The 10,348-nt window shown below is 45.1% G+C and overlaps 1 long non-coding RNA gene across 1 annotated transcript; it reads left to right on the top strand.

The window, feature by feature from the left end:
* Positions 1–7,196: 7,196 nt before the first annotated feature.
* Positions 7,197–10,008, top strand: LOC112607162. The gene is made up of 2 exons (XR_003115744.1): positions 7,197–8,408; positions 8,773–10,008. It is a non-coding gene; the product is annotated as an uncharacterized LOC112607162 (long non-coding RNA).
* The last annotated feature ends 340 nt before the right edge of the window (positions 10,009–10,348 follow it).

The raw sequence follows: 10,348 nt of genomic DNA, 5'->3' as shown, positions 1-10,348 counted from the left end.
TCTTCCTGCACATCCCACCTTGTCCCAGCAATGATTAAGCGTAGCTCCTCACATTATCTAGCCCTCCTTTGAGGGCCCTCCGCATTTCCCATGTATTGCCCACTTTTTCTGCTAGAATGAAATGGCTCTTTGTGTTTTTTCTGTCAGACACGTACCCTAAATTCTAGACTTCTGTACCCTACATTCTAGACTTCTACACCTTCTTGATCTCGTCCTCCTCATTCTCCCCATTCCTCCATTCAGGATGCTCTCAAACTTTAGCATGCATCAAAGTCAACTGAAGGGCTTGTTAAAACGCAGAATGTTGGACCGGGCCCTAGAGTTTCTGATCCACGGGATCTGGGGCGCGGCCTAAGAATGTGCATTTCTAATGAGTTCCCAGATTGTGCTGATCCTGCCGGTCTAGAAGGATCGCTGCTCTATATCTAGCATGAGTCCCACCTACTCCTCTCCGGGAAGCCTTGGGCATGCTCATAAGCTTCTGTCTGTGTTGGGTGCATCTCGCCCAAGGGGCACACTCCCCTTATCTCTGCCACAGAATCTTGTTGGCCTTGCCTCTCCCTTGCCTTTGGGTTCACTAAGCCCAGCCCCTGCGGCTTTACAGGCTCCGGCCACTCCTGAGCTGCTGTCTCCACCCATGCATGTGGCTTCTTGCCTTTTGCTTTCCTCTCACTCCCTGTGTTTCCTCACATCCATCTCTGTCTGCCAGATTCTCACATCCAGGCTTCCTCTGGCATCTATCCATCATCCTCATCCATCTCACTGCGCAGATATTTACATTTCTAAAGCCCAGTGTGTTTTTATGATTCCTCCTACTTCAGCCAAACAAGGATTTTCCTCTAAAACATACTCACAGTTAGGCTATGGGGTTAGGGAGGGAGGACACCTTACCCATTTGGAGTAACCCCTTTCGAGGCTGTTTATTTATCAAGAAAAAGAGTGGTTTCAGCAGGGATGGAGAGCAGACACAGCAGTGCCATGCTTTTGACCACCTGTCCCACTCGGGGACAGACTAGAAACCCAACAGACGGGTTGGGTCCTATTGATCCTTTTTAATCCTATTGAGCTGACTTGGAAACTTCTCCCAGAGGCCCTATCGTGGGTATTTATTTACAGTACTCAAGGACTAAGGAAAAAAAATTACATAGTTTTTCCTAAAGCATGAACCCTTGGTCCCTGGAAAGCAGAATCATAGAGAATCGTGTTGTGAGCATGGACTCTGGTCGTGGGTTTCCAGGTTTGAACCCCATCTCTGCCCCGACCACATATGTGATCGTGAACAAATACCACACCTCTCTAAACATCAATGTCCCCTCCTGCAAAACGGGCATGATGCCCCAGGGCAACGCCCAGAGAATTAAATGGGATGACATACCTAGCACTTAACACCTGTAGCTCACACACAGGACTCAGTAAATGCTACTAACATTAGTACCCTCTAGGTGTGCCACATCCTGGAGCCTCAGAATCTGGGTACAGAGACTGTACCCGGATTTGAGCAAAACCATGGATGGGTCACCTTCTACCCACGGACTGATCCCACCCCAGACTAGAGGACCCTGGGTTTTCTCAGTTAGATAAAAGCCATTCGCCATTTTGCTCTCAGCCATCAAATCCCCAGCACTTAACTTAAAAGCTTTGTGCTTTGGTTTTTGTCTTGTTTTGTTTTGTTTTGTTTTGTTAATAGAAAAAAAAAATCCTATTCTTGTCTGTCCAGTGCTTTTCCAGCAAAACAGCAAGTCAGCACTAAGATTCTCCTTGGTCAGCACAATGTGTGTTGCAGTGGGAGGATTTGGGGGAGTTTGAGTAGGCCCTAATGAGAAGGGAAGTTAGGGGTTGTCTGGGCACTAGCCAATTTCCTAGGTCTCCTGGAGATTCCTTGGGAGTAGTACTTCCTCTTTCCTTCTACATCCCTTCTACTTCCTGACACCCATGAAATTCTCTTGCAAGATAAGACAGAGGTCTCAAGAGAAGTCAGAGATAGGAAAAGCATTTCTTCCAGCCACAGCCTGGAGTCTGATGACCAAAAAGTTGCAACCCTCCTATGGACACTGAAGCCATTTCTTTGATGGTCTATCTTCTAGGAATTCTGTGCCTGCGGCTTCCATAGCAGGGAAAACATAGGTTAGATCACCACTCCCCCGAACGTCACCAGGGCACTCTCGGAATGTCCTGCCTACAAGGACTTGGCTCACTAGCCACAAGGAAGTACATACCAAGATCTGTTGGCCACTTTCCACCCTAAGGATGCCTCATTCTTATCTCTGCTGTGTCTCCACTAGCACAGCAGAATGTGATGGACAGAATAAGAAGCCTGTTGCCTTTTATCAGCCAGTGCAGGCAGAAGACTCAGAAGGGCTGGGGAGCACTTGTAATGCAGCAGTCCAAAATCAGGCCCCACAAAAGCCTGGTGGTGCAAAGAACACAGAGAGTGAGACCAGACAGGTCTGATTTAAGATCCAGTCTCCACCATTTTGATGAATTGGGCAAGTTACTTAATCTCACTGTGCATCAATTTTCTCATCTAGGAAATAGGGATAATGACTCCTACTTCATGGAATTGTTCTGGGGACTATATGTGTTGCATAAAAGCACTAGCATGGGTGCTGGGTGCAGACTAGGCAACTGAAACTCTACAGGGCTTGTCCAATAAATTGGGGCTTTTGTGATTATTTAAAATGGACTGCAATCCTGATAAGTTTCTCTGATGCCAGAGTCAGAAAAAAAGGTCAAATTCAGCGCCCCAAGTATCTTTAGCTACAACTGGCCTAAGCAAGCTGGAAAACAATTCCCAAGTTATCCGGGCTGCTCTTGCTCCTGCCGGCTAATCCCTAACTGCATTTGTATTCCTTTGCAGCCGGCCGGCCTGTGCATATGGAATACATTTTCTTTGGGTGTCTCACCATTAGCGTTTTCATTTCTGCTTAGCGTCAGGGGCTTTGCACATCGCTGGCCTTCCAGAGTACTAAGCCCGTCTTTGTGTAGGCTTGCTTTGTTCTCTCATTTCCTGATCAGTCAGGAAGCATTTCTGGGCAAGAGCTTTTGGAGGGGGGGGTTTTGCCTGGCAGCTTCATACACTATGAGTTTTGGAGAAGGATGAATCAAGTACCACCTCATACACAGGTCTCCTCTCTCCCTCCCTGTACACATGGCTACCTGTGGATTAGATACAGCCTTCTTTCCTCCCCAGGTTTTCTAATGCTCTCACATGTAGATCTGCTAAGCTCTGCTAATAAGCACAAAGAAATTAGCTGCCACGTTCAAAGCTTATGCTATCAGTCAGCTGAGTATCACGCTGAAAAGGCAACCTTCCACTTAAAAGAATATAATAATTCACAGTGCTGGCAAAGGTGCAGTGAGATGGGCACTGTCATAGCCACTGATTAATGAGAGTGTAAATTGATATAACACTTCAGGTGGGGGGAGGTGAGGGGAGCAACTAACCAGCATATAACAAGAGCCTTTGAAACAGTGATTCCACTTCTAGGAAAGTGTCTCCTAAGGAAACAATCAGAAAATGTGGTCAAAGATTATAACAATATAAAGATGTTCATTGCGGTAATGTTTACAATGGTGCAAATTTGCAGGAAATCTAAATATACAGTTATAAAGATTAACTAAATGTATATAAATCCACAAAATTGAATACTATGAAACTATTAAAGAAAAGATATTGTAGAATAATATGAAAGGGATGGGAATAGGCTCATCATATAATATTAAATTAAAAAAGAAACTATAAAAATGCAAATATAATATGACTCTAATTTTATTTTAAGATATGTATGCACAGAAAAAAAAAAAAACAGATTGGAAGGAAATTCCCTAAAATATTAACAGTGATTACCTTTGGTGGTATGATTGTGGATAATATCCTCTTTTCTCCTGTAGGTTTTCTATATTTTCTTTAACAAATACATACTACAAATCAGAAAAGAATGACAACCATGTAAACAAAAGTGCTGCCTTCCTCTCCAGGGTCTGTGACCGCAGTGGAAAAGCTGGCTTGCTCCAAGGAACCATCTTGAACCCTGACCTCTTAAGGCACTGCAGGGGAGATACTATCTGGTCCCAACTGGCCTGGTCTGCTCCCTGACAACCCTGTGATCAAACCTAACCAAGCCTGGTTGTCCAAGTGGACAGAGCTGGCCTGGCCATGGTCTCCTGTAGCCCGGCACATTCTGGAGCCTTTTCTAAGCCTCCTGTTAGCAGGCTTTCCTCCTGTCTCTTAGGTCACTGCAGATTGATTCATCTCACTTCACTGTGGTTTACAATTTGCAGTTCTTGACCCTTACATTCTCCCCTGGTGCTGGAGCCATGTTTCTGCAATACCAACAAACCAATGGCAGCAAGCAGAGAATCGGCTGCAAGCCGTGTATCCTCATGGCCTCCCCAGCAGGCTCCTTGCCCTCTCACTTCCTTTCTGTCCCTATCCAGCATCCACACACAAGGCTGCTTCTTTAAGGAGCCCTATGGGGTCCTACCCAAGATATGTGGGGAAAGGGAAGGCAGGCCTGAGATTTGGCCAATGAGAATTCAATTCTGTGCAGCATAGGTCCTTATCACTAGTCAGACTAAGAAACAAGAGGCTTGACTGGAAGAGTCCACAAAGTCTGGGATTTTATACATTATATTTATAATATATAAATATACATTATATTTATAGAGCAAAGAGGTCAAAATTTCTGGCCCAGATTACCACACTGGGTGAATTCAACAAGCCGAAAGTCTGGGCATCCGATTTAAAATGGGCTGTTTGCAGAATAACCATTTTTATTATACAAACAATGTCAGCAGAAGATGCCCCTGGGAGTTAGCATGGCTGTCTCTCTATCCCTCTGTCCCTTATTGTCAGTCAGGAAAAACACAAAAATTTTATCCACTCAACCTTCAAGGCCTCTGGCCACCTGGTTCCCACACCCTTATTTACCCAATTTCTTACCTCTCCTCCACATGGACTCCTGTCTGTAAAATCCACTATCTCCACTTCCTTCCTCTGACATCTTTTTTAATTGGTTCTTTCCCCATCCCCTTCCAATGTAATTATGAGCAACTAGACACAGAGTGAGGAAACCTGAATTCTCATCCTCTCTCTCCCATTTACTAGCTTAAAACCTTAGGCCAGGCCTGTGCACAGTGGCTCATGCCTATAATCCCTGCACTTTGGGAGTCCAAGTGGGGCAGATTTCTTGAGCCCAGGAGTCTGAAACCAACCTGGGCAACATAGGAAGCCCCCGTGTCTACAAAATTAAAAAAAAAAAAAAAAAATTAGCAGGCCAGCCACAGTGGTTCACACCTGTAATCCCAGCACTTTGGGAGGCCGAGGCAGGCGGGTCACCTGAGGTTGGGATTTTGATACCAGCATGACCAACATGGAGAAACCCTGTCTCTACTAAAAATACAAAAAATATATATATATATATCTCTGGGCATGGTGTCCGGTGCCTGTAATCCCAACTACTTGGGAGGCTGAGGCAGGAGAATCATTTGAACCCAGGAGGCAGAGGTTGCGGTGAGCCAAGATCACGCCACTGTACACCAGCCTGGGCAACAAGAACAAAACTCCGTTTCAAAAAAAAAAAAAAATTTTCCCAGCATCGTGGTGTATACCTGTGGTCCCGGGTACTTAGGGGACTGAGGTGAGAGGATCACGTGAGCCCAGGGGGTGGATATTGCAGTGAGCCTCGATTGAACCACTGCACTGTAGCCTGGGTGACAGAGTGAAACCTTGTCTCAAAAGAAAAAGAAAAAAGCAAAACTCATAGGCCAGTCACTAACTTCCCTGGGCCTCAGTTTTCTGATCGGAAAGAAAATATAGGGGTCGAACTAAAAATCGAAACACCTTTCCAATTCTCACATTCTATAGCACTTTTCATAGCCAAGTCAGAAGCCTTTTCTGAGTGAGCCCACCCCTAACTGATGATGCTCACAGGCGCCCTCTGCAGTTCACTTCACAGGTGGAGGAATCTACCCTAACTTGTTCGACATTTCCTGTGTGTATTCGTTTCTCTGTTTGTTTTATTTTGTCCAGGTACAGAATACCTTTGGAACAATGACTGTGTTTCTTCACAACCCCCATATACCATGTCCAGAACACAGGAAACAGTCAGGAAAGGTTGTTAGCTCTCTGACTAATGTCTACCCCTCAGGCAGACATGAAAAGGGACTCATTTAAATTTGGTTTCCCTGCCAGAATTGTCAGGCCTCAGTGGCCTTGGGAAATCACCAAGGAGGAAAATCACCATTTATCCTAAAAACTCTGCAGTCTGCACAGGCTGCTATCACCTCCAAACCTCTGCCCAGCCCTCACACGGCAGCAGCACGAATTGCCCTGTCCTAGCCCTTCCCAGGGTCATGGTCATTCCTAGAGAAGAATGGGCTTCTGTGTCCTGCCAGACAGACTAGCTGAGATTGCTGGACACATTAACACCCAGAAACTGAATTCCCTCCCACAGCCAAGCTGAAGAGAGGTTGACCTAGAGGTCAGATGCAGATGTGAGATGCATTCCATTCTGAGGGCAGCAACTGTCTCTGCTGTGTGAGCCTGAAGTGTCTCTTGACATCTCTGAGTCTCACACTCCATTTCTCTAGAATGGAGATCATAATACTTATCCTTGCAGGGTTACCACGAGACCTAAATGTAATCAACTATATGGTCCTGCTTTTAAAAATGTGAATATTTTACACTTTTTACCTATTGTTTTACTGGTGTCCAGAAATATCTGGCCCAGTATCATCCTTCTTTCCCTCCCAGAAACACCCTCTTTCCATGAAGCTACTGTCAGGTGAGCTACACTGATGAGCGAGAAGCACTGGTCCTGATACACACAGCTGGAACTCACAATATATTTTCCCACTGGAACAATGGCATGTATGAAATTTGGGTGTTGGGGACAGAAATGATCATATTTCGTATTTTAATTATTGTGAGTTAGATTGATTTTTCAGGAGTTCCCTGAAAACCTCCCGCTGCATTTAACACTTTTTCTGTGAGAGGAAAACACTCCTGATTCATAATAACTAAGCTACAAGCAAATCTTTGGAAGCCCGCCCATCTGTAAGCAGGGTTCTACCTGTGTTAAATCACCTTCGGATGCAGCCGTTCTGTGCCAGCCTGGTGGGCTAATGACACATTTGTGGATCTCAGTGTGTCTGTAATATCACAAACACAGGTGTGGTCTCCTGCCTTTCTCTGCAGAGGAAGGAAGAGGTGAATGGAAAAAGCGTGGCAACTTACTTGGCTCTTATCCTGCAGTAGGTGAGCCCTCTGCATGGGATCTTTGAGGGCTGAGAGCACTTTTCTGTTAAAGGAACGTCTGCAAAAGACAAGAGAAATACATCTGAACAGTCCCAAGGGGAGGCAATTTCAGAGTAGACACCTATTTCTCCACCAGAAGCAAAGCAGATCCCAGATCCTAAAATCAGGCTTGAGGAAGCAAGAGGAAGCATCCAGGAACCCCAAAGCAGGCAGTGGATTACCCATTGGCTCTGGGTAAAGCCAAGAGGGTTTAGAGAGGGATTTGCACTGTTTTGAGAAGCTTGCAGCTTCCTGATTCAACTTCTCTCCAAGGAAAGAGGCTCAGTAGACCAACCAAGCCACCTTTCCTCTCTTAAGGGATGAAGACCAAAGATGCAACTTGCCCAGCTGTCTGTTATGAACTAAATTGCATCCCCGCAAAATTCATGTGTTGAAGTCCTAACACCTTGTACCTCAGAATTTGACTGTATTTGGAGACAGGGTCTTTACAGAGGTAATTAATGTGACACGAGGTCATGAGAACGAGCCCTAATCTATTATGAGGGGCATTTATAAAAGGAGGAGATTGGGACACAGACAAGAATGCACGGAGAAAAGACCATGTGACGACTGAGGGAGGGTGTGGCCATCTACAAGTCAAGGAGAGAGATATCAGAAGAAACAATCCTCACAACGCCTTGATTTTGGAGTCTAGCCTCCAGAGCAGTAAGAAAACAAACGGTCATCCAGGATGTGGCCATTTGTTATGGCAGCCCTCGAAAACCAACACACAGCAGAACAACACCAGAGGCAAATCAGAAAGAAAATGAGATGCAGACTCCAGCAGCCTGGTCTCCCAGTCAGGACACAAGCCAGACCTGGACGGAAGTGGTCACAGCACTTCTAGCTCCAAAATAGCCACTGGGCGGAGGCTCCTAGTTCCTCCTCCCTCCAACCCCATGCAGCCTGCTCTGTCCCCATCTTCTCAGGCTCACTCAGTGCAGTGTCTGCCTGCATCCCTCTATCAGGGGCCTTCCTCTGCCCACAGAGGGAGTTATATACAAGCCCGAGGAATGAGGAAGAGAAGACAAAAGCAAGATGGAGCCTCACTGTCTGATTTTCCCAGACGTTCCCAGGAGGACCTGGTTATGCAAGGTGGTCTGGATTTTTAGTGCATACACCATTAGATGCCTCTTTCTTACTCTGCTTAGCACACCAGGTCTGTAGGTTCTGGTTCTTAAGGGCCATGGAGAGTCCACCTAAAAAGGGCAGGTGTTTGTTTTCCAACCCAATTTCCTTCTAGTGGCGGAAACACCAGCAGCCCTTTCCCTTCCCTTCCTTGCCCACTGACCTCCACTCTCTTCCCTGTTGTAGACAGTGGTGTGTCTTCTATGAAATGCATTTCTCCACCAGTCATAGCGCCTATTCTGAGACAATCACAAGCTCAGAAAACCCTAACTAAAGTAGGTGCTGTTTTTTGAATGCCTACCATGTGGCCAGCACTGTACTAGTCACTTTACTCACCATATTTCCAGTCCTCACAGCCACCCTTGCAGGTGGGAATGACCCTCCCTTCCTAAAGATGAGAAAACCTGAACTGGGAGTGGTGGCTCGCACCTGTAATCCCAGGGACTCAGGATGCTGAAGCAGGAGGATCGCTTGAGCCCAAAAGTTTGACGCTGCAGTGAGCTATGATCCCACCACTGCACTTTAGCGTAGGTGACAAAGTGAGACCCTATCTCTAAAAAAAAATAAATAATAAAAATAAAAATAAAAGATGAGAAAACCAAGGCTCAGGAGAAGTAACTTGTCCAGGGTCAGGCAGCTGGCTCTAGGTAGAGCTAGGACAGAAAGCGAGCTTTGGCTGACATATTTGCTTTGAACTTTTCACTCTGCAACTCTGAAGAAAAAAAGTACATTTACACTGTGAAAGTCTATACAATGAAAATTGGATTTTCTCCAATTCTTATTGATAATAACTAGGAGACATTAAAGAGAAAGAGAGAGGGACCAGACACAGTTGCTCATGTCTATAATCCCAGCACTTTGGGAGGCCAAGGTGGGCAGATCACTTGAGCCCAGAAGTTTGAGACTAGCCTGGGCAACATGTAAAACCCCATCTCTATTAAAAATATATATACAAAAATTAGCTGGACATGGTGGCAGGAACCTGTAGTCCCAGCTACTCGGGAGGATTATTTGAGCCCAGGAGGTGATGGCTGCAGTGAGACAAGATCACACCACTGCACTCCAGCCTAGGTGAGAGAGCGAGACTCTGAAAAAAAGAGAGAGAGAGAGAGAGAGGAGAGAGAAATCTTCAACAAGCACAGAAATGCCATGACTTCTAAAACTAAGATCTGATCTGTAACTTAAAAACCTTCTGTCTGTTTTGCCTGCAGAGAAAGCTAAATTCCTGTGGCGAATGAAGCTGCTTTCCAATGCTTGCTGTAATAGCCCTCTGGCATCTTTCTTTCATAACATCTAGCACAATTTGAAGTTACATATTGGGTGATTGTTTGATTAATGTTTGTCTTTCTGAAATTCTGAGGTAGCATCATCATATAACTTACAGTGTAAATGGGAACACTTTTGAAAGTAAAAGGAGATGTTATTAATAATTATTCCAGGACAAGAAGGAGACTGGAACATGTGGTCATCCTATGGGTGAAGCAGAGACCAACTCTGGTTTACTTGACATTGTAGTCCCAGTGCCAGATTCCATACTTAGCACATAGTAGATGCTCAATAAATAAACATGATGATTGATTTAACAATGTCTTTGACATATTTTTCACTATTTTATCCCACCATATCTTTCAGGTTCTACTTACTGCAGCTTCTAACATATCCCAATCCTAGACATTCAGGGGTTCCCGTTTAGCCATTTTGAACATAACATATATTGTCACAGCCTCAAGCTTTTATGAAACTGTCGCCTCTGCTCACAATGCGCTCCCCTCACTCTCCACCCATCCTTAAAAGTATTCTCCACTCAGATACCACCTCTTCTCTGAAATCTTCCTCCCATTTCCCAAAACACTTGTACACTAATAATAACAAACATCTCTAATGACAAACATGCCACTCCATTGTAGATATGTATGTTCCTTG

The sequence above is a fragment of the Theropithecus gelada genome, chromosome 14, assembly GCF_003255815.1.
Source record: "Theropithecus gelada isolate Dixy chromosome 14, Tgel_1.0, whole genome shotgun sequence".
In the NCBI taxonomy this organism is placed as follows: domain Eukaryota; kingdom Metazoa; phylum Chordata; class Mammalia; order Primates; family Cercopithecidae; genus Theropithecus; species Theropithecus gelada.
The sequence above is the reverse complement of the archived record's forward strand: the minus strand, read 5'-3'. Positions and strand labels throughout refer to the sequence as shown.